Source organism: Armigeres subalbatus, chromosome 2, assembly GCF_024139115.2.
Source record: "Armigeres subalbatus isolate Guangzhou_Male chromosome 2, GZ_Asu_2, whole genome shotgun sequence".
NCBI classification, from domain to species: Eukaryota; Metazoa; Arthropoda; class Insecta; order Diptera; family Culicidae; genus Armigeres; species Armigeres subalbatus.
In genome coordinates, this window is record NC_085140.1 from 137,194,928 (window position 1) to 137,218,732 (window position 23,805).

The following is a 23,805-nucleotide window of genomic DNA, read 5'->3' on the forward strand; positions in this document are numbered from 1 at the left end:
AAATAACTTTCGGCCATATGGCTCTTCCCGTCGTTTGATTAAAAGTCCAGTTAAGATAAACGTTAGGCCATATAAAATTTTGACCAATTGACTTTCGGCCTAATGGTTCGTTCGGCAAAATCACATATTTGATCAAACAACTTTTGACCTTGTGGCATTCAGCCAAATGACTTCAGACCAAACGGCCCTTCTCCATTCAAGAGTTTGATTTTGTCGAGAATTGTTTTAGATTTCAATGGAAAATACTAGTTAATGTCTGTGGAAAATGGAAAATTTTATGCGAAATTCTTTGAGTGTTTCCACAAGAAGCGATTCAATTTTTTAAATTTTCGTGGAAAATTCTTCGGAGTTTACTCGAAAAATCCTCCGGAAGGTGCATTTACATTTTCCAGAATCTCCGCCATGAATTCTTTCAATTTTTTTTAAATTTAAATCGGGTCTTCAACGGGAATATTTACAGAATTTCGAAAAAAAAAAGTTTTCAGCGAAAGTTGTTGAAATTTCAACGATAATTTGGAAGGAATTTGTTTATTTATTTAGTTTTCATCTAAGCCAGCGGTTCTCAACCTTTTTCTTGAAAGGTACCCCTTCGAACTTTTGCATTAATTGAGGTACCCCCTATTTTTTGGCAGCCCTTACTTTGCACCGTTCAATGTGGAAAAACGATCCATAAAAGAATGAAAAAAGATTCATAAATAACATCTGAATGTTCCATAAAACGCTACCATAAATCCATAAAATAGTTGGAGAGATTCCATAAAGAATATTTTTATGATCCATAAAACTTTGAAAAATGATCCATAAAAACTATATATTGATCCAAAAAATATCAAATTTGCGCAATTTATATCCTGATGATGATCCATAATTTCAGCCATATGATCCATTATTTTGGTCATATGATCCATAATTTTGATAATGTGATCCATAATGCTTGGAAAGAAGGCCAATGAAACTATATTAATTGATCCACACATTTTATAAAATCTATGGATCATTTATCAAAATTATGGATCATATCACCAAAACTATGGATCATCAACAAAGTTATGGATCAAATGGCCAGAATTATGGATCATATGACTAAAATTATGGATCATATTACTGAAATTATGGATCATCATCACGATAAAAAAATGCGCAAATTTGAAGTTTTATGGATCAAAATATAGTTTGTTATGGATCATTTGTCATATTTTCATGGGAAAATAGCAAGAATTGCATTGTTTTTCTTGACCATGTTAATGGAACATATTTCCCAATTAATTGCTAAATTTTAGCTTAGTTATGGATCGAGAAAATTATTCTTTATGGAATCTCATTAAGGTTCAAATGTCATACATCAAATCGACTTCTTTCTCTTGCTGTTCGCTTCTTTTTTTTGCGGAGAGCCTACTCATTCGCTCAGATCTGATTTTGTACAAAGTACATAAACATTTCAAGAGGTATCAAACTCTATATGTTTCCACGAAATATTAACGTCCTTTTCAATACCTGTAGAGCGCACAGATTATAGTGATACGCATAAACAACCTCATACATGCATCTAAGATTGATTTGTTGTGCATCCTTCTCCTAATTACTCAATTTCCTACATGCATTTTACATGAATGTAAAATTATGATGCAGTTGACTACCTTCTCAAATGTTCGTCCAGATTCAATGGATTGTTTACATGACCATATGATCGGTCTTCTCTCTGTGTACATGAAAAGTGATGCCGTTTTAGCATTACATTATTATTTTAGCATTACATTACATTATCAACACTTGAATTATGAAAAAATAAATAACCTGCGTTGCTTATGAATGCTTGCGTTTTTACAGTTCTAGCTCACATCTAATATTTAGTGTCAATATATAGCATGAAAGGCATCATTTTCATAGATTATTGCTTGATGTTCACGTACATATTCGAGAAAACAAGCATAACATATAGAACAAATCAACACGCAACACTGAACGATGATTTTCGAGTATAAGAGAGCGTGAGAGTAAAAAGACGGTTTCCCCTCCTGGAAAAATATTTTTTCAACTTTGCAATATTTTCTGCAAAAGGCAGTTTTTTCAAATAATATTACGAAATTCATCCAAATGAAGCATCCCACGGATGTATTGAAGTCACAACTATATGTTGATGTAGTTTTAAAACAAGAGTGCTTCCCCGATTCAGCTGGGGAATGCATTTTCTCCTCAGTGGGTAGATTTTTTTCCTGGGGGTGGTACAAGCACGTGGCTGTTTTCTTGTCAATGACTGAATTACGGTAATTTGGGCCTTAACTATTTTATGGATTTATGGTAGCATTTTAAGGAACATTCAGATGTTATTTATGGATCGTTTTCCAGTTTTTTATGGATCCGTCTTTATCGTTTATATGCAAAAGTATGTTTTGCCCTATTTTTTGCTGTAAATGAAAATAAGCATAACCCACGAGATCCTTGAAAAATGGACCTGAAAACTAAGGGGCCATACACTAATTACGTAAGCCTTTTTTCTGGGTTTTTCAACCCCCCTCTCCCCATGTAAGAAATTTACATTATTCCGTGAAACTTTCCAATTGAAATAAATTTATACATCAAGCTTCCGAATATCTTGAAAGTAGGCTTCCGAGCCTCTTGAAGGAAGGTTTCTGAACCTCATGAAGGGAGGGTTCCGAGGCCCTTTAAAGGCAGCTTTTCAGCTACTTAAAATGAGGCTTCTGAATATCTTGAAAGAACGCCTCTGAGCTTCTGTAAAGTAGGCTCTTGAAAGAATAATTCCGAGCCTAATGAAGGGAAGTTGCCGAGCCTCTTAGAAGGGGGCTTTCGAACCTCTTGAAAGGAGTTTCCGAATCTCTTAAGAGTTTGCTTCCGCGCCTCTTGATAGGGGGCTTCCGAAGCTCTTTAATGGCGGCTTTTGAGCCACTTGAAAGGAAACTTCCTAGAATGTTGAAAGGTTGTTCTGAGACACTTGAAAGTACGCTTGCAAGTCTCTTGAAAGAGGAATTCCTAGCTTCTTGATGGGAGGCTTCCCAGCCTCTTGAAAGAAGGCTTACGGGCTTCTTGTAAGGAGGCTTCCGTGCCTCTTGAAAAAAGGCTTACGGGCTTCTTGTAAAAAGGCTTCGAGCTTCCTGAAAGGAAGCTTCCGGGCCTCTTGAAAAGAGGCTTCCGGGCCTCTTGAAAGAAAGCTTCCGAGCCTCTTGAAAGGAGGCTTCCGGGCCTCTTCAAAGGAGGCTTCCGGGCCTCTTGAAAGGAGGCTTACGGGTTAATTGTAAGGAGGCTTCGAGCCTCCTGAAAGGAGGCTTCCAGGCCTCTTGAAAGGAGGCGTCCGGGCCTCTTGAAAGAAAGCTTCCGAGCCTCTTGAAAGGAGGCTTCCGAGCATCTTGAAAGGAGGCTTCCAAGCCTCTTGAAATGAGGCTTCCGAGCCTCTTGAAAGGAGGCTTCCGGGCCTTTTGAAAGGAGGCTTCCGGGCCTCTTGAAAGGGCGCTTCCGAGCCTCTCGAAAGGAGGCTTCCGAGCCTCTTGAAAGGAGGCTTCCGGGCCTTTTGAAAGGAGGCTTCCGGGCCTCTTGAAAGGGCGCTTCCAGGCCTCTTGAAAGGAGGCTTCCTGGCCTCTTGAAAGGAGGCTTCCTGGCCTCTTGAAAGGAGGCTTCCTGGCCTCTTGAAAGGAGGCTTCCTGGCCTCTTGAAAGGAGGCTTCCTGGCCTCTTGAAAGGAGGCTTCCTGGCCTCTTGAAAGGAGGCTTCCTGGCCTCTTGAAAGGAGGCTTCCTGGCCTCTTGAAAGGAGGCTTCCTGGCCTCTTGAAAGGAGGCTTCCTGGCCTCTTGAAAGGAGGCTTCCTGGCCTCTTGAAAGGAGGCTTCCTGGCCTCTTGAAAGGAGGCTTCCTGGCCTCTTGAAAGGAGGCTTCCTGGCCTCTTGAAAGGAGGCTTCCTGGCCTCTTGAAAGGAGGCTTCCTGGCCTCTTGAAAGGAGGCTTCCTGGCCTCTTGAAAGGAGGCTTCCTGACCTCTTGAAAGGAGGCTTCCTGGCCTCTTGAAAGGAGGCTTCCTGGCCTCTTGAAAGGAGGCTTCCTGGCCTCTTGAAAGGAGGCTTCCTGGCCTCTTGAAAGGAGGCTTCCTGGCCTCTTGAAAGGAGGCTTCCTGGCCTCTTGAAAGGAGGCTTCCTGGCCTCTTGAAAGGAGGCTTCCTGGCCTCTTGAAAGGAGGCTTCCTGGCCTCTTGAAAGGAGGCTTCCTGGCCTCTTGAAAGGAGGCTTCCGAAACTTCCCAAGCAACACCTCTTGTTTCTCAGTGAGTAACAACAACTGTAGTGTGACTTACTAAAAGTCTGACTTATGCACAACGCGTCGTATTTGGAACTCCTTTGTGACACAAAAAGCGCAAGAGGTGGAGCCTATTTGCAACATCTTGCGGCTACAATGAAAATAAAAACACAAAAACCAACCGGGAATCGAACCATTGACCTTGAGATTTGCAACCTGCTACTATAACCATCACACCAACAATTCTGTTTGGAGATTCTGCTACAAGTGTACTACATAAACAACAAAGTCATTTGTAACTTTATTGTACCTTATACGGAACATGCAGGGGACTGTCAAAAATAAAATACTGCTCAGCTGAGCTCGAAGTGTTTTGCAACATATCAGAAACATTGTCGTAACAGCAATGAACCGAAGTGTTATTAATTCTGCAACTTATCTGTTTTGTTTCTGATATGAAACACATCGAGTTTTAAACCACCCAAGAAGTCAGATGGGTAGAATATTGCGACGCCACTTAAACGGAAATGAAACATTGTGATTTTCTGAAACTGGAAAGTGGCTTTAATGTGACTCGATGTATTGCCAGTGTCTTCAATGCAATTTATTAGGAACAAACACCTATTTGAAAGATGTTGCGCGTGCTGCTTGGGTTTTGAACCTTAAAAAAAGGCTTTAAACCCTCTTAAAAGAAGGCTTCCGAACCTCTGGAAAGGAGTCCTCCGAACCTCTTGGAATGAGGCTTCCGACTATCTTGATAGGAATCTTCCGAGCTGCTTGAAAGAACATAGCAAATAGTTTTGAACGACGTGTTAAATTGCAATGGATATTCAATTAAGTTTGACTGTATTTTACACGCAAGAACAACTAAAAATGTATTTCGATTTAAAATAACAGTACGCTTATTTTCATGCTCCAAAGATGTGCATGAAAATACATTTAAAACCACAACATATTTTCATCTGTGAATGCTTCCGAGCTACTTGGAAGAAGGCTTCCGAGAAACGTAGAACAATGCTTCCAATCCTCTTGCAACGTGGTACCCGAGCTATTCGAGAAAAAAGCCTTCATGCCTTTCAAACGGAGGCTTCCGAACCTTTACACTCTAGATTTAGTTCAGAAGCATATTGTTAACATATTATTCAACATTTTGTTTCGCTTAGGTAGATTAAATTGAAGAGTTTTTTTTTTAATTTGTTAATTCGAAATTTTGTCCTTTTGATCTTTTGTTCCACAGCCTGTCATACACTGATTGTTGAAGGCAGGATTCAATTGACTTTGATTTATTGATCGCCATGCATATTATTTACAAGTTTAAGACAAAGTTATGAAATAAAAAAATGCACAAGTACCAAAACTTTATAAATGAGTTTTGATTGGAACTGTAATACGTCCGCCATTACGGATTTTTGCCCGAGGTACCCCCTGGGGCCAGCGAAGGTACCCCCAGGGGTACATGTACCCCAGGTTGAGAACCGCTGATCTAAGCAGATAACACTGAATTAACAATTTGGCACAACGGCACGGTTCGAGGCCGCATCTCACCATCCTCGGATACGCCCTACGCTCGCCAAGTCGTTTTGCACCTGGTCTGCCCATCTCGCTCGCTGCGCCCCACGCCGTCTCGTACCTGCCGGATCGGAAGCGAACACCATCTTTGCAGGGTTGCTGTCTGACATTCTTGCAACATGTTCTGCCCATCGTACCCTTCCAACTTTGACTGGGTTCGCCGTAGAGTTGGGCGAGCTCGTGGTTCGTTCTTCGCCGGCACACACCGTCTTCTTGCACACCACCAAAGATGGTCCTAAGTACCCGTCTCTCGAATACTCCGAGTGCTTGCAAGGCCAGCTCGGTCGATTAGCGAGCATTGTCCACAAGCATGTACTTTGTTTTTGACGCATTCACCACCAGTCCAACTTTTGTTGCTTCACGTTTCAGGCGGGTGTACAGTTCCGCCACCTTTGCAAATGTTCGGCCGACAATGTCCATGTCATCCGCGAAATAAATAAATTGACTTAATCTGTTGAAAATCGTACCCCGGCTGTTACACCCGGCTCTCCGCATGACAACTTTTAGCGCTATGTTGAACAACAGGCATGAATGTCCATCACCTTGTCTTAGTCCCCGGCGCGATTTGAACGATCTGGGTTGCTCTCCCGAAATCTTCACACAGTTTTGCACACCATCCACCGTTGCTTTGATGTTCCCAGGGAAGCTGTTCTCGTCCATAATTTTCCATAGCTCTAAGCGGTCTATACTGTCGTATGCCGCTCTGAAATCAACGAACAGATGATGCGTTGGGACCTGGTATTCACGGCATTTTTGAAAGATTTGCCGTACAGTAAAGATCTGGTCCGTTATCGAGCAGTCGTCAATGAAGCCGGCTTGATAACTTCCCACGAACTCATTCACTAATGGTGACAGACGACGGAAAATGATCTGGGAAATCACTTTGTAGGCGGCATTAAGGATGGTAATGGCTCAAAAGTTCTCATTCTCACACTCCAGTTTGTCGCCTTTCTTGTAAATGGGGTAAATAACCCCTTCTTTCCGCTCCTCAGGTAGCTGTTCAATTTCCCAGATATTAACTATCAATTTGTGCAGGCAAGTGGCTAGCTTTTCCGAACTCATCTTGATGAGCTCAGCTCATCCTCACCAGCTGCTTTATTGGTCTTTAGCTGTTGGATGGCATCCTTAACTTCCCTCAAGGTGGGGGCTGGTTGGCTTCCATCGTCCGCTGAACTGACGTAGTCATCTCCTCCGCTGCCTTGACTTCCACTGCCTGTACTCTCAGCGCCATTCAAATGTTCCTCGTAGTGCTGCTTCCACCTTTCGATCACCACACGTTCGTCCGTCAAGATGCTCCCATCCTTATCCCGGCACATTTCGGCTCGCGGCACGAAGCCTTTGCGGGATGCGTTGAGCTTCTGGTAGAACTTGCGTGTTTCTTGAGAACGGCACAGCTGTTCCATCTCCTCGCACTCCGCTTCTTCCAGGCGGCGTTTCTTCTCCTGAAAAAGGCGGGTTTGCTGTCACCGCTTCCGTCTATAACGTTCCACGTTCTGCCGGGTACCTTGCTGCAGCGCAACCGCCCGCGCTGCGTCCTTCTCCTCCAGAATCTGTCTGCACTCTTCGTTGAACCAATCGTTCCGTCGACTTCGTCCCATATACCCGACGTTGTTCTCTGCTGCGTCATTAATGGCTGCTTTAACTGTATTCCAGCAGTCTTCAAGAGGGGCCCCATTGAGCTTGGCCTCTTCCGGCAACGCTGCCTCGAGATGCTGCGCGTTTGCAGTGGCGACATCAGGTTGCTTCAGTCGCTCTAAGTCGTACCGTGGCGGTCGTCGGTACCGAACATTGTTAATGACGGATAGTTTTGGGCGCAGTTTAACCATCACCAGATAGTGGTCAGAGTCGATGTTAGCGCCACGATATGTCCTGACATCGATAATGTCGGAGAAGTGCCGTCCATCAATCAGAACGTGGTCGATTTGTGATTCTGTCTGCAGTGGTGATCTCCAGGTGTACCGATATGGGAGGCTGTGTTGGAAGTAGGTGCTGCGAATGGCCATATGTTTGGAGGCTGCGAAATCAATTAGTCGTAGGCCGTTTTCGTTCGTCAGCCGGTGTGCGCTGAACTTCACAATAGTCGGTCTAAACTCCTCCTCTTGGCCAACCTGAGCGTTCAAATCTCCTATGATGATTTTGACGTCGTGGCTTGGGCAGCTGTCGTACTCACGTTCCCCTCACGCGCGTAGAATGCGTCCTTATAATCATCAGTGCTTCCGGAGTGTGGGCTATGGACGTTGATTATGCTGAAGTTGAAGAACCGGCCTTTGATCCTCAACCTGCACATTCTCTTGTTGATCGGGTGTTCCCAGCTCATGTGTGCTGCCGCAGCTCTGGTAGATGGTATGATTACCTCTAAACGTTCGCACCATTGATCCCTTCCAACAAACCTCCTGCAGTGCTACGATGCCGAATCCACGGTCCTTGAGCACATCGGCGAGTATGCGTGTGTTACCGATAAAGTTGAGAGATTTGCAGTTCCACGAACCGAGTTTCCAATCGCTAGTCCCTTTTTGTCGCAGTGTTTTTTTTTGGCCCTGACACCAAACCCCCTAAATTTTCGGAGGACCATTCCTCCTTATTCCGGTGGACCATGATGCACAGTTTCACTTAGAGTCCCTCGCTGGCACTCGGACGATGATCAGCCGCCCCTAACATGGAGAACAGACGCTGTTGTGAGCCGATCCTGACATGGAGAACAGACGCTCAATAAGATTTGCACCTCCGGAGAGGAGCAACCCCCCCCTTCCCTGTCAGCATACGACCATAGTTCCCACCGGGGTTGGTTACCCGATCTTCCCTAAGGTTGCTCGTATCCCGGCCAGCACCACGGGGAGATATAGGGATAGGAGTTGCTGGGTAAGAGGCTAAGGACCGCGAGATGGGGTCTATTTTATTTCTTCAGGTACGCTAAGTACCAATGGTACGCTTTACCCAGCATTTGCCGTGCCTCGACACATATCGGAACTGATTTGCGATTTGGGCGTAACTTATTCTGTAAACGAAGGCGAATTCCTGCTAAAGCAAGCATTTTCTGAGAAAACCACAGGCTATCCTCCAACATGTAAGAGAATTGGTTTTGGAGAAAAACGCTTTCATTCTACGGAATTCACAAAACAATGTTTGTTTACAAAATATGTTACGCCCAAATCGAAAATTGGTCCCGATATGTACAGTAGGTACATAGAATAAAAAACTAAAAACACAGCAGTGACGTGCTATTGAAGCTCGAAGTTTACCCGCAAGATATCTAAATCTAAATCTAAGAATAATTAGTATAATTGTGCCTTTTTTCGTAGGTCCAAACCTTTCTCTACTCTGAAACCTTACTGGATATTTGAACCTTAATTATAGGAGCACTACTGATAGTTAATTATAATTACCTACTTAAACTATATTAGTGCTAATTAGTAACGATACAAGTGGTAAGTTCGCTCTGATCTATAAATACGGAATTATTAAAAACAAATTTGCATTTTCAACCAAAAGTGGAAAACTTACAGGAATTATTTTAAATGTATTCACAGAAAAATTATAGCTCTCAGTATCCCAAAGATTAAGCGTGTCCGATTGAGCTGATAATTTCGGAAGAAAACCCTACTTTAATAGCTGTTGCTAATTCACAACACTTCTTTTTTCTCCTTTATTTCGGAAATTTTTGAGGGTGGTTTCTACTAGGATTGTGATGTCCTCCACTGAAAGCCAGTCGAGTGGCTTCAGCGGCGATGCGGCTTATGAGTCATGTTAATTCCATGGTCTGAGACTCAAAGTTCATCAAATTGGGAGCTAATATTCAGCTTCTCGATTCGGTTGACCTTCGAGCAGTTTGCTCAATGTTAATACAGTGACACAATGACACATATTATGATGACAAATACCATCCATTTCGTATAGCTACGTGGCGTGGTCCTTCGTCAACTTTGCGTACAACCCGATTGGGTTGCACCTTTGAGTTTTTTTTTCCATCGCGCTATTTTCGATATTTTTTTGCAATCAATGATCAATCGATCTTTCTCGATGGTCCCTTTAAGTATGTACCGAAATAAGGTGAGGTGGCTGTACTTTTTAATTTATTATTATTCGCATTGCTTAGCTAAATTCCGAATGTTCAAAATAATAGCTGAGCAAACGTAATAACGTTAAATATTGATTATTATTTTCTATTATGAAATAGTAAAAGTGTCATGCTTCTAAAAAAATCGATAAATTTGAAATCCAAACGGCCGTGCCATCTACTATTGCTAAAAGTGAAAAAAAACTTTCTCACGTTATAGAAAAACTGGATAAATGAAATTCAATTTCCATCACGATACAGATCGACCGTATGGGAAACCATATCCTGGTCGACCAATTTGAAGGGATTAAGTGGATACCACCTAGATGAGCATAAATCCAAACCGAACCCGAATGGCTGTGAATTACCTGGCGGCCTGTGTTGAACGGTATCCAGGTCGACTCACCACAAGACTGTACAAAAGTGCTATCGAAAGGGATATTTTGCTGTGTTGGAGGTTACTGTAATTGGAAGTAGTTTAGGAAGATGGTTTGAAGTTGACCCACTACTACTATTGCCTAATAAGTTTGTTGAATATAGTTATTTGTATATTGGGTTTTTAAATCCAGATCGACCTGAGTTAAAGAATACCTGTTTATTCATAACAATGTATTTCAATGCGTTGGTTAGAACCAATAATAGGCAGGGTTCCCAAAGCTTCCCCTTTATACTGTTATTGACCACAGCCAAAGTACACTGAGCGAATATTGCCAGATTGTAAACCAATAGGCCTTTCCACAAGCATTTCCAAAATGAATACGTAGCACTAGAATAATGATACTAACTATGACTGTGACAAACTCACTGGGAAGACAGACCGCGGCGCCGTGGTCTGGTGCACTGTGATAACAGAGTCAACTCACAGGTCTTGCTGCCTTCCGTTCGTTTTCAAACTAACAGCTGGTAGGGATGTCCACTGCCGTACCCTCGTCATCCACATCCAACGGAATTTGGGTTAGGAATGAAATTTTGACTATCACACAATTTGAACTTATTACTTTGGAGGAATTAGACTGTCAACTGAAAAAAACAATTTTAAATTCAGATCAACCCTCTGAGCGGAACCAGCGGTGTCTCATATGCGGAAATATTACTTTTCCGGATTATACTTTTTGTGCCCTTGGTGACACCGCTCGGTTGGATTACAGTTGTAAATCATCATGAGAGGAAAAAGAGAGTTATACTGTTCCGGCGATTGCCGTATTTCTCGGATGCGGTAGTGGCAACACCAACAGCCATAGTAACCCCACCAACATCGCTCGGCATCAGACTCGGGTCGGGGGTGCAAAACTGGCGGTTTCTGTCGCGTCAACACCGGACCCGACCTTGCGCTGCGCTGTGCTCTGCTCTGCCCGCCCAGCCGTAATTGATAGTAAGAGCTTGGCTACACTCCAGGGCTCATCCTGGCTGGGAGGCAAAAACTTTTCATAAACTCTCAACCCCCATCAAAAGCTTCCCTCATTTTGCTGGCCGGAATTTGTGGCGTAGAGAGGTGTATTACGAAAGCTTTAACCCAACCTTTGCCGAAGGGTGGTGGCGGAACTGGATTGTACAAAATATGCAAATCTGCAGAGATTACCGTTCCAGTGTGAATATGTTGATGGTGATTTCGGTGGGACCGCCAGAGTTATCTCACCGTATGGCGGAAGAACGGATTAACAAGATTGAGTACAAGGTCAGAGTTATGAGCACATTTCCTGAATTGATTTAAAACGATTTTTTTCTATCGTACAAGATTATCATTTAAATTAGTAATGTAGTTGAGTTTTTGAAAATTCTTATGTGAATATAAAAGGTCTTCGAACTTTATGTTAAAAACTTAACCTTCCGCGACTCGCTTCAACTTTCACAACACGGGAACTCGCATGCTGTAAAAAGTACAACTGTCCAAAAATCCGTTATATTGCTACCAATTAAAAACAATATCAACGTGATTTTTCGGGAAAATAATAAAGGGGATAGATACTCGCATTGAGGACAATTTTTAAGTCTTGGGATATCGCGCCAACTCGAATATGGGGCTGGCAGCACCCTCTCAGATTTGCATACTTTGTTTTTCCAAAATTGACCTAGACTATCTTTTGAAAAGGGTCAAAGTTTTTTTTTACCGTTTTTTTTAATAAATATAATCGTGAAACCACGCATCCTACAAAAAGTGTTATATGGGTGACGATCGCAAAATCAGTTTTTAAATAAAAATATAGGATAAAATTCCAAATGGAGTCATACACTGAAGAAAAAATCGTTTTTTGAAATTAAAAGTCGATTTGCAAAAAAAAAACACCCCTTTTTATTTAGACGACATTATTTCTCAATATAGGTAAATATTTTCCCTACCAACCGTCCATATACCGCAAGCTGGGCACTTGTATAGAAAAAAAGTTTTACTAACAAAAACTTTTTCTTGGTCGAATTGTTTTAGTTTGTTCTCATCTGAAACTAAACTAGTAAAAATTCTAATCATCTCAGAATCAAATGAAGCTCTATTTATTATACAGTCAAACCTCCATGAGTCGATAATGAAGGGACCAACGACTCATGGAAATATCGAGATGTGGAATATAAAATCATTGGAAAGCTGTTTGAAGGGACCATCACAGTAGCCCAAAAAATATTTTTTAATATGGCAAAATTTGCTTCCATGAGTCGATATCGAGTCATAGAACATCGACTCATGGAGGTTTGACTCTAGTATTTTATCTGATTCAACAACCAAGTGTACTTTCCTGAAGGAATTTTTGGAGTAACTTCCGGAGGAATTTCTGGAAGAACTTCCTTAGGGATTCCTGGAGGAACTTGCGGAAGAATTCCTGAAGGAACTTCCGGGAGAATTCTTGGAGGAACTTCCGGAGGAATTCCTGGAGGAACTTCCGGAGGGATTCCTGGAGGAACTTCCGGAGGAATTCCTGGAGGAACTTCCGGAGGAATTCCTGGAGGAACTTCCGGAGGAATTCCTGGAGGAACTTCCGGAGGAATTCCTGGAGGAACTTCCGGAGGAATTCCTGGAGGAACTTCCGGAGGAATTCCTGGAGGAACTTCCGGAGGAATTCCTGGAGGAACTTCCGGAGGAATTCCTGGAGGAACTTCCGGAGGAATTCCTGGAGGAACTTCCGGAGGAATTCCTGGAGGAACTTCCGGAGGAATTCCTGGAGGAACTTCCGGAGGAATTCCTGGAGGAACTTCCGGAGGAATTCCTGGAGGAACTTCCGGAGGAATTCCTGGAGGAACTTCCGGAGGAATTCCTGGAGGAACTTCCGGAGGAATTCCTGGAGGAACTTCCGGAGGAATTCCTGGAGGAACTTCCGGAGGAATTCCTGGAGGAACTTCCGGAGGAATTCCTGGAGGAACTTCCGGAGGAATTCCTGGAGGAACTTCGGAGGAATTCCTGGAGGAACTTCCGGAGGAATTCCTGGAGGAACTTCCGGAGGAATTCCTGGAGGCACTTCCGGAGGAATTCCTGGAGGAACTTCCGGAGGAATTCCTGGAGGAACTTCCGGAGGAATTCCTGGAGGAACTTCCGGAGGAATTCCTGGAGGAACTTCCGGAGGAATTCCTGGAGGAATTCCTGGAGGAACTTCCGGAGGAACTTCCGGAGGAATTCCTGGAGGAATTTCTGGAGGAACTTCCGGAGGAATTCCTGGAGGAACTTCCGGAGGAATTCCTGGAGGAACTTCCGGAGGAATTCCTGGAGGAACTTCCGGAGGAATTCCTGGAGGAACTTCCGGAGGAATTCCTGGAGGAACTTCCGGAGGAATTCCTGGAGGAACTTCCGGAGGAATTCCTGGAGGAACTTCCGGAGGAATTCCTGGAGGAACTTCCGGAGGAATTCCTGGAGGAACTTCCGGAGGAATTCCTGGAGGAACTTCCGGAGGAATTCCTGGAGGAACTTCCGGAGGAATTCCTGGAGGAACTTCCGGAGGAATTCCTGGAGGAACTTCCGGAGGAATTCCTGGAGGAACTTCCGGAGGAATTCCTGGAGGAACTTCCGGAGGAATTCCTGGAGGAACTTCCGGAGGAATTCCTGGAGGAACTTCGGAGGAATTCCTGGAGGAACTTCCGAGGAATTCCTGGAGGAACTTCCGGAGGAATTCCTGGAGGAACTTCCGGAGGAATTCCTGGAGGAACTTCCGGAGGAATTCCTGGAGGAACTTCCGGAGGAATTCCTGGAGGAACTTCCGGAGGAATTCCTGGAGGAACTTCCGGAGGAATTCCTGGAGGAACTTCCGAGGAATTCCTGGAGGAACTTCCGGAGGAATTCCTGGAGGAACTTCCGGAGGAATTCTGGAGGAACTTCCGGAGGAATTCCTGGAGGAACTTCCGGAGGAATTCCTGGAGGAACTTCCGGAGGAATTCCTGGAGGAACTTCGGAGGAATTCCTGGAGGAACTTCCGGAGGAATTCCTGGAGGAACTTCCGGAGGAATTCCTGGAGGAACTTCCGGAGGAATTCCTGGAGGAACTTCCGGAGGAATTCCTGGAGGAACTTCCGGAGGAATTCCTGGAGGAACTTCCGGAGGAAGTTCAGAAGAAATTTTTGGCGGAACTTCCGATAGAATTCCTGGAGGAACTTCCGGAGGAATTCCTGGAGGAACTTCCGGAGGAATTCCTGGAGGAACTTCCGGAGGAATTCCTGGAGGAACTTCCGGAGGAATTCCTGGAGGAACTTCCGGAGGAATTCCTGGAGGAACTTCCGGAGGAATTCCTGGAGGAACTTCCGGAGGAATTCCTGGAGGCACTTCCGGAGGAATTCCTGGAGGAACTTCCGGGGGACTTCCTGGAGGAACTTCCGGAGGAATTCCTGGAGGAACTTCCGGAGGAATTCCTGGAGGAACTTCCGGAGGAATTCCTGGAGGAACTTCCGGAGGAATTCCTGGAGGAACTTCCGGAGGAATTCCTGGAGGAACTTCCGGAGGAATTCCTGGAGGAACTTCCGGAGGAATTCCTGGAGGAACTTCCGGAGGAATTCCTGGAGGAACTTCCGGAGGAATTCCTGGAGGAACTTCCGGAGGAATTCCTGGAGGAACTTCCGGAGGAATTCCTGGAGGAACTTCCGGAGGAATTCCTGGAGGAACTTCCGGAGGAATTCCTGGAGGAACTTCGGAGGAATTCCTGGAGGAACTTCCGGAGGAATTCCTGAGGAACTTCCGGAGGAATTCCTGGAGGAACTTCCGGAGGAATTCCTGGAGGAACTTCCGGAGGAATTCCTGGAGGAACTTCCGGAGGAATTCCTGGAGGAACTTCCGGAGGAATTCCTGGAGGAACTTCCGGAGGAATTCCTGGAGGAACTTCCGGAGGAATTCCTGGAGGAACTTCCGGAGGAATTCCTGGAGGAACTTCCGGAGGAATTCCTGGAGGAACTTCCGGAGGAATTCCTGGAGGAACTTCCGGAGGAATTCCTGGAGGAACTTCCGGAGGAATTCCTGGAGGAACTTCCGGAGGAATTCCTGGAGGAACTTCCGAGGAATTCCTGGAGGAACTTCCGAGGAATTCCTGGAGGAACTTCCGGAGGAATTCCTGGAGGAACTTCCGGAGGAATTCCTGGAGGAACTTCCGGAGGAATTCCTGGAGGAACTTCCGGAGGAATTCCTGGAGGAACTTCCGGAGGAATTCCTGGAGGAACTTCCGGAGGAATTCCTGGAGGAACTTCCGAGGAATTCCTGGAGGAACTTCCGGAGGAATTCCTGAGGAACTTCCGGAGGAATTCCTGGAGAAACTTCCGGAGGAATTCCTGGAGGAACTTCCGAGGAATTCCTGGAGGAACTTCCGGAGGAATTCCTGGAGGAACTTCCGGAGGAATTCCTGGAGGAGCTCTGAAAGAATTCCTGGAGGAGCTTCCGAGGAAATTCTTGGAGTAATTCCGGAGGAATTCCTGGAGGAACTTCCGGAGGAATTCCTGGAGGAACTTCCGGAGGAATTCCTGGAGGAACTTCCGGAGGAATTCCTGGAGGAACTTCCGCAGGAATTCCTGGAGGAACTTCCGGAGGAATTCCTGGAGGAACTTCCGGAGGAATTCCTGGAGGAACTTCCGCAGGAATTCCTGGAGGAACTTCCGCAGGAATTCCTGGAGGAACTTCCGGAGGAATTCCTGGAGGAACTTCCGGAGGAATTCCTGGAGGAACTTCCGAGAGGAATTCCTGGAGGAACTTCCGGAGGAATTCCTGGAGGAACTTCCGGAGGAATTCCTGGAGGAACTTCCGGAGGAATTCCTGGAGGAACTTCCGGAGGAATTCCTGGAGGAACTTCCGGAGGAATTCCTGGAGGAACTTCCGGAGGAATTCCTGGAGGAACTTCCGGAGGAATTCCTGGAGGAACTTCCGGAGGAATTCCTGGAGGAACTTCCGAGGAATTCCTGGAGGAACTTCCGGAGGAATTCCTGGAGGAACTTCCGAGGAATTCCTGAGGAACTTCCGGAGGAATTCCTGGAGGAACTTCCGAGGAATTCCTGGAGGAACTTCCGGAGGAATTCCTGGAGGAACTTCCGGAGGAATTCCTGGAGGAACTTCCGAGGAATTCCTGGAGGAACTTCCGGAGGAATTCCTGGAGGAACTTCCGGAGGAATTCCTGGAGGAACTTCCGGAGGAATTCCTGGAGGAACTTCCGGAGGAATTCCTGGAGGAACTTCCGGAGGAATTCCTGGAGGAACTTCCGGAGGAATTCCTGGAGGAACTTCCGGAGGAATTCCTGGAGGAACTTCCGGAGGAATTCCTGGAGGAACTTCCGGAGGAATTCCTGGAGGAACTTCCGGAGGAATTCCTGGAGGAACTTCCGGAGGAATTCCTGGAGGAACTTCCGGAGGAATTCCTGGAGGAACTTCCGGAGGAATTCCTGGAGGAACTTCCGGAGGAATTCCTGGAGGAACTTCCGGAGGAATTCCTGGAGGAACTTCCGGAGGAATTCCTCGAGGAATTTCTGGAGGAACTTCCGGAGGAATTCCTGGAGGAACTTCCGGAGGAATTCCTGGAGGAACTTCCGGAGGAATTCCTGGAGGAACTTCCGAAGGAATTCCTGGAGGAACTTCCGAAGGAATTCCTGGAGGAACTTCCGAAGGAATTCCTGGAGGAACTTCCGAAGGAATTCCTGGAGGAACTTCCGAAGGAATTCCTGGAGGAACTTCCGAAGGAATTCCTGGAGGAACTTCCGGAGGAATTCCTGGAGGAACTTCCGGAGGAATTCCTGGAGGAACTTCCGGAGGAATTCCTGGAAGAACTTCCGGAGGAATTCCTGGAAGAACTTCCGGAGGAATTCCTGGAGGAACTTCCGGAGGAATTCCTGGAGGAACTTCCGGAGGAATTCCTGGAGGAACTTCCGGAGGAATTCCTGGAGGAACTTCCGGAGGAATTCCTGGAGGAACTTCCGGAGGAATTCCTGGAGGAACTTCCGGAAGAATTTCTGGAGGTTTTCGCGTCGTTCACAATTATATCCATTTGAAAAAAAATCGTAAAAAAAAACTTTGGCCCTTCTCAAAATATATTTTAAATATGCAAAGTGGCTTTTTGCAACAAAGTTAACATGTCCAGAAAGTTTGGATGGATCGAAGGTAGAACGACGATCATATGGATGCCGAGCGGGAGAGTGTTTCGAGGATTTGCATTCACCACCCAACGTTCGGTAGAGAGAAGACGAGCTAAATCTATAAGTGTGATTGCTAGTGTTAAGCCAAATTAAATTTTGTTTTGTGTATTGTCGCGATAAATAAAGTAGTAGCACTTTTCTCGCCGCCAGTCGACCCCACTGGAATAGCAAGCATCAAGAGAAGGCTTGCTCGGAACGAATCAAGCCCGTTGAGCGGACAACATATATGAGAGATCTTGGTTCGATATCTCGGATTCTGTTGGATTTTGAAAGCTGCCGTCTTCTACAAGGCTATTCGGGAATTGGAAACCAATATTTTAAGAAAATGTTTAGTTTGGAATTCAACCGCAAGGCAGCGCTACTGTACATAAGAGATCAGTTTAGTACGATATCTCGGGATCTGTATGATTGAGAAAGTTGATGTCTTTCACAATGTTGTTCGGAGATAGAAAACCAATGTGTTGAGAAACTATTTGATCGAGAACTCGATATATTTTTTTTAGTTTTCACCGAAATATATCATCAATGTTTAAATATAAAAGTTTACGATGACCCAAACGCTATCAAGTAGTTGATAAGGTTTGGGTCACCGTAAACACCTTGCGGAAGGGTGGCGTTAGTGTATATATATAGACAAATTTTACAAAGTGATCATTTTTATGGACGTTTTTCGGAAAATGGTCTGGTGGCCACCTGCAGTAATAGATGAGTGAGAGATCAGTGCGAATTAACTCACAGGTCATTGTCAGGACTGAATCTGAGCCTTTTATTTAGTTATGTTAACCCGAGCCTTCTATCGACTTTGATATCTTCTCAATTGTTAGAGAACTAATTTAGTAAGGAATACATGATCTTCTTCTTCTTCTTCTTATTGGCATTACATCCCCACACTGGGACAAAGCCGCCTCGCAGCTAAGTGTTTATTAAGCGCTTCCACAGTTATTAACTGCGAGGTTTCTAAGCCAAGTTACCATTTTTGCATACGTATATCATGAGGCTAACACGATGATACTTTTATGCCTAGGGAAGTCGAGACAATTTCCAATCCGAAAATTGCCTAGACCGGCACCGGGAATTGAACCCAGCCACCCTCAGCATGGTCTTGCTTTGTAGCTGCGCGTCTTACCGGGCCCCTCAAGGAATACATGATGGTTTGGTGCAAATTGGTAAACTGACTGAACAAATTTCTCTATTTTCAAACCCGGAAGGTTAAATACTCATAATAACAAACACCATAGCAAAACATTTCATGATTAATGTTTTATTGGATTCAACATTATGAGGTTTGTTGAGCTGAGTCAATTGACTCTGTGGGTTCGGTACCCTTTATTTGAAATATCGTTTTTGGAGTGATCCTGTAGCCTTTATGTACACCTACGAGAAAATCGAATTTTAGGTACGATGTGAATTTTGATCATGAAAATAAACAACGCTATGGCATTGAATATTAATCCATTCATCATCGATTAGTCGTTGCACGGAGCTAATGAATGCCCAAGTTCAATACGCACATCAAACTCATTCTTCAGAAGCCAATCAAAAGAGCGAATTTCCCATTCAAAATCCATCCGAAAGGAATCAATCGACAAACCCACGCCTAATTTACCAGCAAGCGTAATCTCGACAGCTAACATTGGTCTTCCATGCTCAGCGCCTACGAATAAATGACGTGACGCGTTCACTACAGATCCGACCCCCCGCACATATTCCGCTTATTGCCGGCAACGGATGATGCTTTGTATATGGCAGCAGCGCAAGCCGAAGATGAAAAGCAAACATTTTCATTAACATCATACAGATCGCGCGCGCCGCGAACCAACCGCGCCGTATGCCGAGGACGTGTGGTGGCCTCCATTCAAGGAAGCGAACGCAACCAACAACAGCAGCACTGCTTGAGGAAAATTCATGAATTATGGTTGGAACACGATGATAAAGCAGCTACCACATGAGCAGCGTTTCCTTTTCATCGGATTTAATTAATTAGAATAATTTCTGATGGTACATGAAGGTGTGTGCCTGTTTGAATGAACGTGTGTATGTGTGCCTGGATGAGAGTGCGTGCCTTACATTGATGGTGGAAGAGAAGCTTTACAGCAAGGAAGCTCTTGTTTATAGTTTCCGTCTTATATTGGGAGCATATTGCATGCTGAAACTAGTGTTATTAGTTCGAGGCGTTTGTTCACAGTGATGAGTTTTTAGTGTGGCTCAAGCCTTAATGAGTTTAGGGTGATTTAATAGAATTACGAACAACGTGTTACATGATTTAGAGTATCTGTATTCTGTACAGAGATGTGCATAAAGATCATAATCATCGGAAGGAGCCTTGGCTGTACAACAATTCTATGCGTGAACGTATGTTTAGAGATACGTAGATCCCCGAGGTTAAGCATTTTCACTTGACTTCAGCTGGCATGAAGAATCATCCGGTTTGAAGATAATGAAGAGAATGAATGATGATCTTAAATTGAACGATATAAGTTTGCAGTTTGGCATCATCTTGAAACGTCGTCGTACCCACGCGAGCTTTGTACTTTGTGGTGTGTCTCAACCACGCATGTTTACTGAACTCGTAGACATATACGACATGGAGTATGTTCCATTAAATTGTGGCACGCTTATGCTCATATGCTTGGCTTTATGACATTATTGTTTTATGGTTGAAGAGTAGAGGATTGGGGTGCTAATCTGGTCTCTCGGAGGATGGACTAACAACCATGGAAGGCGAGGGCTGACAGACTAGTTGTGTCGTCAGCCAAGGTATCTCAAATTCTTTAGCTGGATAGAGGGGAGTCAAACGTTGGACATAATCAAATCATCTGAGTTTTGTACCCCGCATGAATCACAAACGGTCCGATAGGACCTACCCTCGAGATTATGTGAAAATTGGGTTAGGCCGGCGCGAAGGCGGGAGATGACTTGCCGGACCTCGAGACTGCGCATGTCGTTCCAGGGTTCGTTGGATTTTTGACCGATCGCACTTGAGTGTTGCTGAGACTGATGCCGGCCATCGTATGTTTTCGGTTTGGGGTCAGCTGCACATCATTCATGAGAATAGCGCCGGAGAGACGATGCCGTCTGTAGCGCACATGCCCGGGGTCACTTTTATTGGCCTACATGGTGAAGACGACAGACGTAGCCCACCGATGAACTGCACTAACCGTTGCCTGGGGTTGGATACGTCGTCCACGGAGAAAAATGTGAATGTTTTCGGGGGAAGCCATTGAACCTTCAGTTTATGGCAGCCAGAAACAGGGCCACCAGTCTCCTCTGGGTAAGTCATAGAGACGGAGTTGCCGATAAAGACCCGAAAGGTGATTAGGGAACAAAAGCTAGGATGATATCAGTTGAACCCCAGTCCACCACGTGCTTAAGCGCTTGTGAGGTTAGAGTGCGGGCAAACGCTTTCGAAATATCCAAAGAAACTAAATTGCCAAAGCACGAGCTGACCTCATACCCCATTTTTTCCTGTTTGAGTGTGCCACTGCGACCTGTTATTAGATCTATTGTAGCGTTACCCGTATCCTTAGTGTTTAAGTGCATGTCGAATTACTTCATTACTATTGATAAGCAATGCAGTATCGGTTTCAATACAGTTGTTGCTTCGTTTTCTCAAGAGCACCATGACAAGGTCCCGCTATTTAGACCCTTCACAGAGAGCAATCCCATTTAAGGCGCGCCCCTTATCAATAGGAAATCAATCCTTTCTTGAGAAAACAGTGATACTGTTTTTGGGCATGCATCGGAGCCCTAGCCACATCCTTGTCTTGCTTCTAGAATATCACCAGTAAAACAATGAAAACCCGGGATTTTTTTTTTTGTTTATTGAGATTTTACCCAACCTGGGTATTCATCTCTTAATATCTTTGAATTTTACTCTATAATTGATTATACATTCTAATTTCTTTGACATATTTTATGACAATTTCTTCTGTTTTCTTATTGTTATCTAGTATATTATTTAAATCGTTAGGGAGTCCTATTCTGTTCCTCTGCAGATTAAACTTTGGACAAGCTGCTAGGATATGATGGACGGTTATCTTTCTGTTGCACATGTCACATTGGTCCGGTTCTCGTTTTTCGAAGATATGGTGTTTAGTTAACCAACAATGACCAAGACGTAGTCCCATTAGAATGATTTGTTCTTTCCTGTTGCATCTATCCTTCCACTTAAGCACTGTTGGTTTAATGATTCTCAGACTGCTTCTTGGCGCTGCATGCCATGAATTTTGGTGGAATGGTGGATGTTCCAAATTTCTCAAAGGCACCATTTCAGCATATCTTGCCTGGGTACAGCATTCGTTAGTAGATTGTAGAGGTGACCCTGTTTTGCGGCCTCATCTGCACTGTCGCTTCCTAAAATGGTGTTGAGTGTCCTGGGACCCAGCAGTAGTGCAGATTTTTTCCCCTTCACTTCTCGTTCAATTTGTTGAATGCATGGATGTTTTAATTTCCCGGTTTCCAATGCTTCTAGACAACTGGCCGAGTCACTGAATATGACCGACGCATCGTTAGCATTCATCGTGGCGATGGCTAGTGCTGCAGCTTCAGCTGTGAAAACGGAGCATTGGTCAGGTAAGCTTGCTTCAATTCTTGTTGAGGGTCTTATCACCCCAAGTCCAATTTTTCCTTGTGCTAGTGAGCCATCTGTATACCACTGGGAATGGTGAATGTAGCTCCGTTCTACTAGTTCTTTGAAGACCGCATATGCGCGTTGTGGAGCTTGGCCCGCTCCGAGCTCAGCTTTTATTCTCCAATCAATTCTAGGTCCATTTTCGTGCCATTGTCTGGAAGGGTTTGTTTGAACTTTTTGGAGAGGAGGTAGTATTTTCCCCGTTATTTCTTCAAATGCTGTGTTAGCTTTTTTCCAAATAAGGTTGTCTACATTTGGACATTTTTCCAGAATAGAGCACGCTTTTTTAATAAGAGAAATTGTTACACGATGCTGGAAAGATAGGCATTCTGATTCAACGAGCATTGGGAGTATGGGTGTCATTCGGAAGGCTCCGGAGGCTGTTCGAATGATTTGGTTATAGATGGGCGTAAGATTTATGAAGTTATCTTTTCTCATAACCTCTGCTCCATAGAGGTTCAGACGAGATAGACAGTCTTCCTTTATTTTTTTAACGTGTTGGTTAAAAGAGCATTTTCGGTCGAAGTGGATTCCTAGAATTCTTGTAGTCTTCACTTTTTGAAGTGATGTATTGCCCAGTAAAAGATTAGCTCCCTCCAAGTGCCATTTTTTGTGGCGTTTCATTTTGCAGCAATGCATCGTTGTTGACTTCGTGGGTGATAGTTCTAGTCCGATGTCACTAGCCCAGTCTTCTACAGCGATTATGGCTTTTTGTAGCCTATTTCTAACAAAACCGACCCTTTTTCCAAAAGAAATGATGACAATATCATCGGCGTAAAGTAATATTTTAACGTTTTTGGGAATTTTATTTACTAGTGTGTTCATCACAAGCAAGAATAAGGACACCGAAAGTACGGCTCCCTGTGGAACTCCGTTTTCTAGATTAAAAGATTTCGATAAATGTCCTGCAAAACTAACTCGTGCATTGCGTCCCTTGAGAAAGTTATTTATGAACTTATTCATTTTTGAGCCAATATTTAGATCAATTATGGCCTCCATAACCCTTCGGTGCCAAACTCTGTCATAGGCTTTGCTTATGTCTAGGGTCACTATTTCACAGTGCTGTTCTTTTTTAGCTGCTTCCGTAATTATTTCATCTAGGGTGTGTGTACCAATTGTCGCCATACATAAGAACAACTATTTTTTAAAAAATAAATAAAAGGCATGTGGGTGGACTTTATATATCAAGCGAAAGGTTTTACTTCCTGCTCCTTAGAACAGCTGTGAAAACCACAATAAAATTTGTTATAATCATCAAAATTGATTACTCCATAATAGGAACGCATGCACCAGTTGTGGCACTATTCTTAATTTTGGTTCCTTATTTGGCAAATCCCATTGTTTTCTTATGGGACTGGCCAAATAGAGACCACTAGTGCGACAACTGGTGCAAAGGACGTCAAAAATTAGGCAAAATCAATTTTTACAATTATGCTTTGCTTGTTTTGCCGGAGATCAAAGGTTTTATCGTATCATATGAATATGCTTTATCGATATGATCTTGGTTTGCGGTGATTTGATTGGCCATTTGGCATATAAAGCACTAGTGCGACAACTGGTGCTATAGCCACAACTGGTACATCTAGCCTAATTCCGCTAGATAGTTTGTCGTACCCTTTCCTTTACGGAAAGCAAATTGGTTTGGGTGTAGAGTACCATGCGTTTCCAAAAAGGTAGTTAGCCGGTTATTTATCATGCGTTCCATTATTTTCGATAAACAACTAGTAAGAGATATGGGTCTATAGTTGC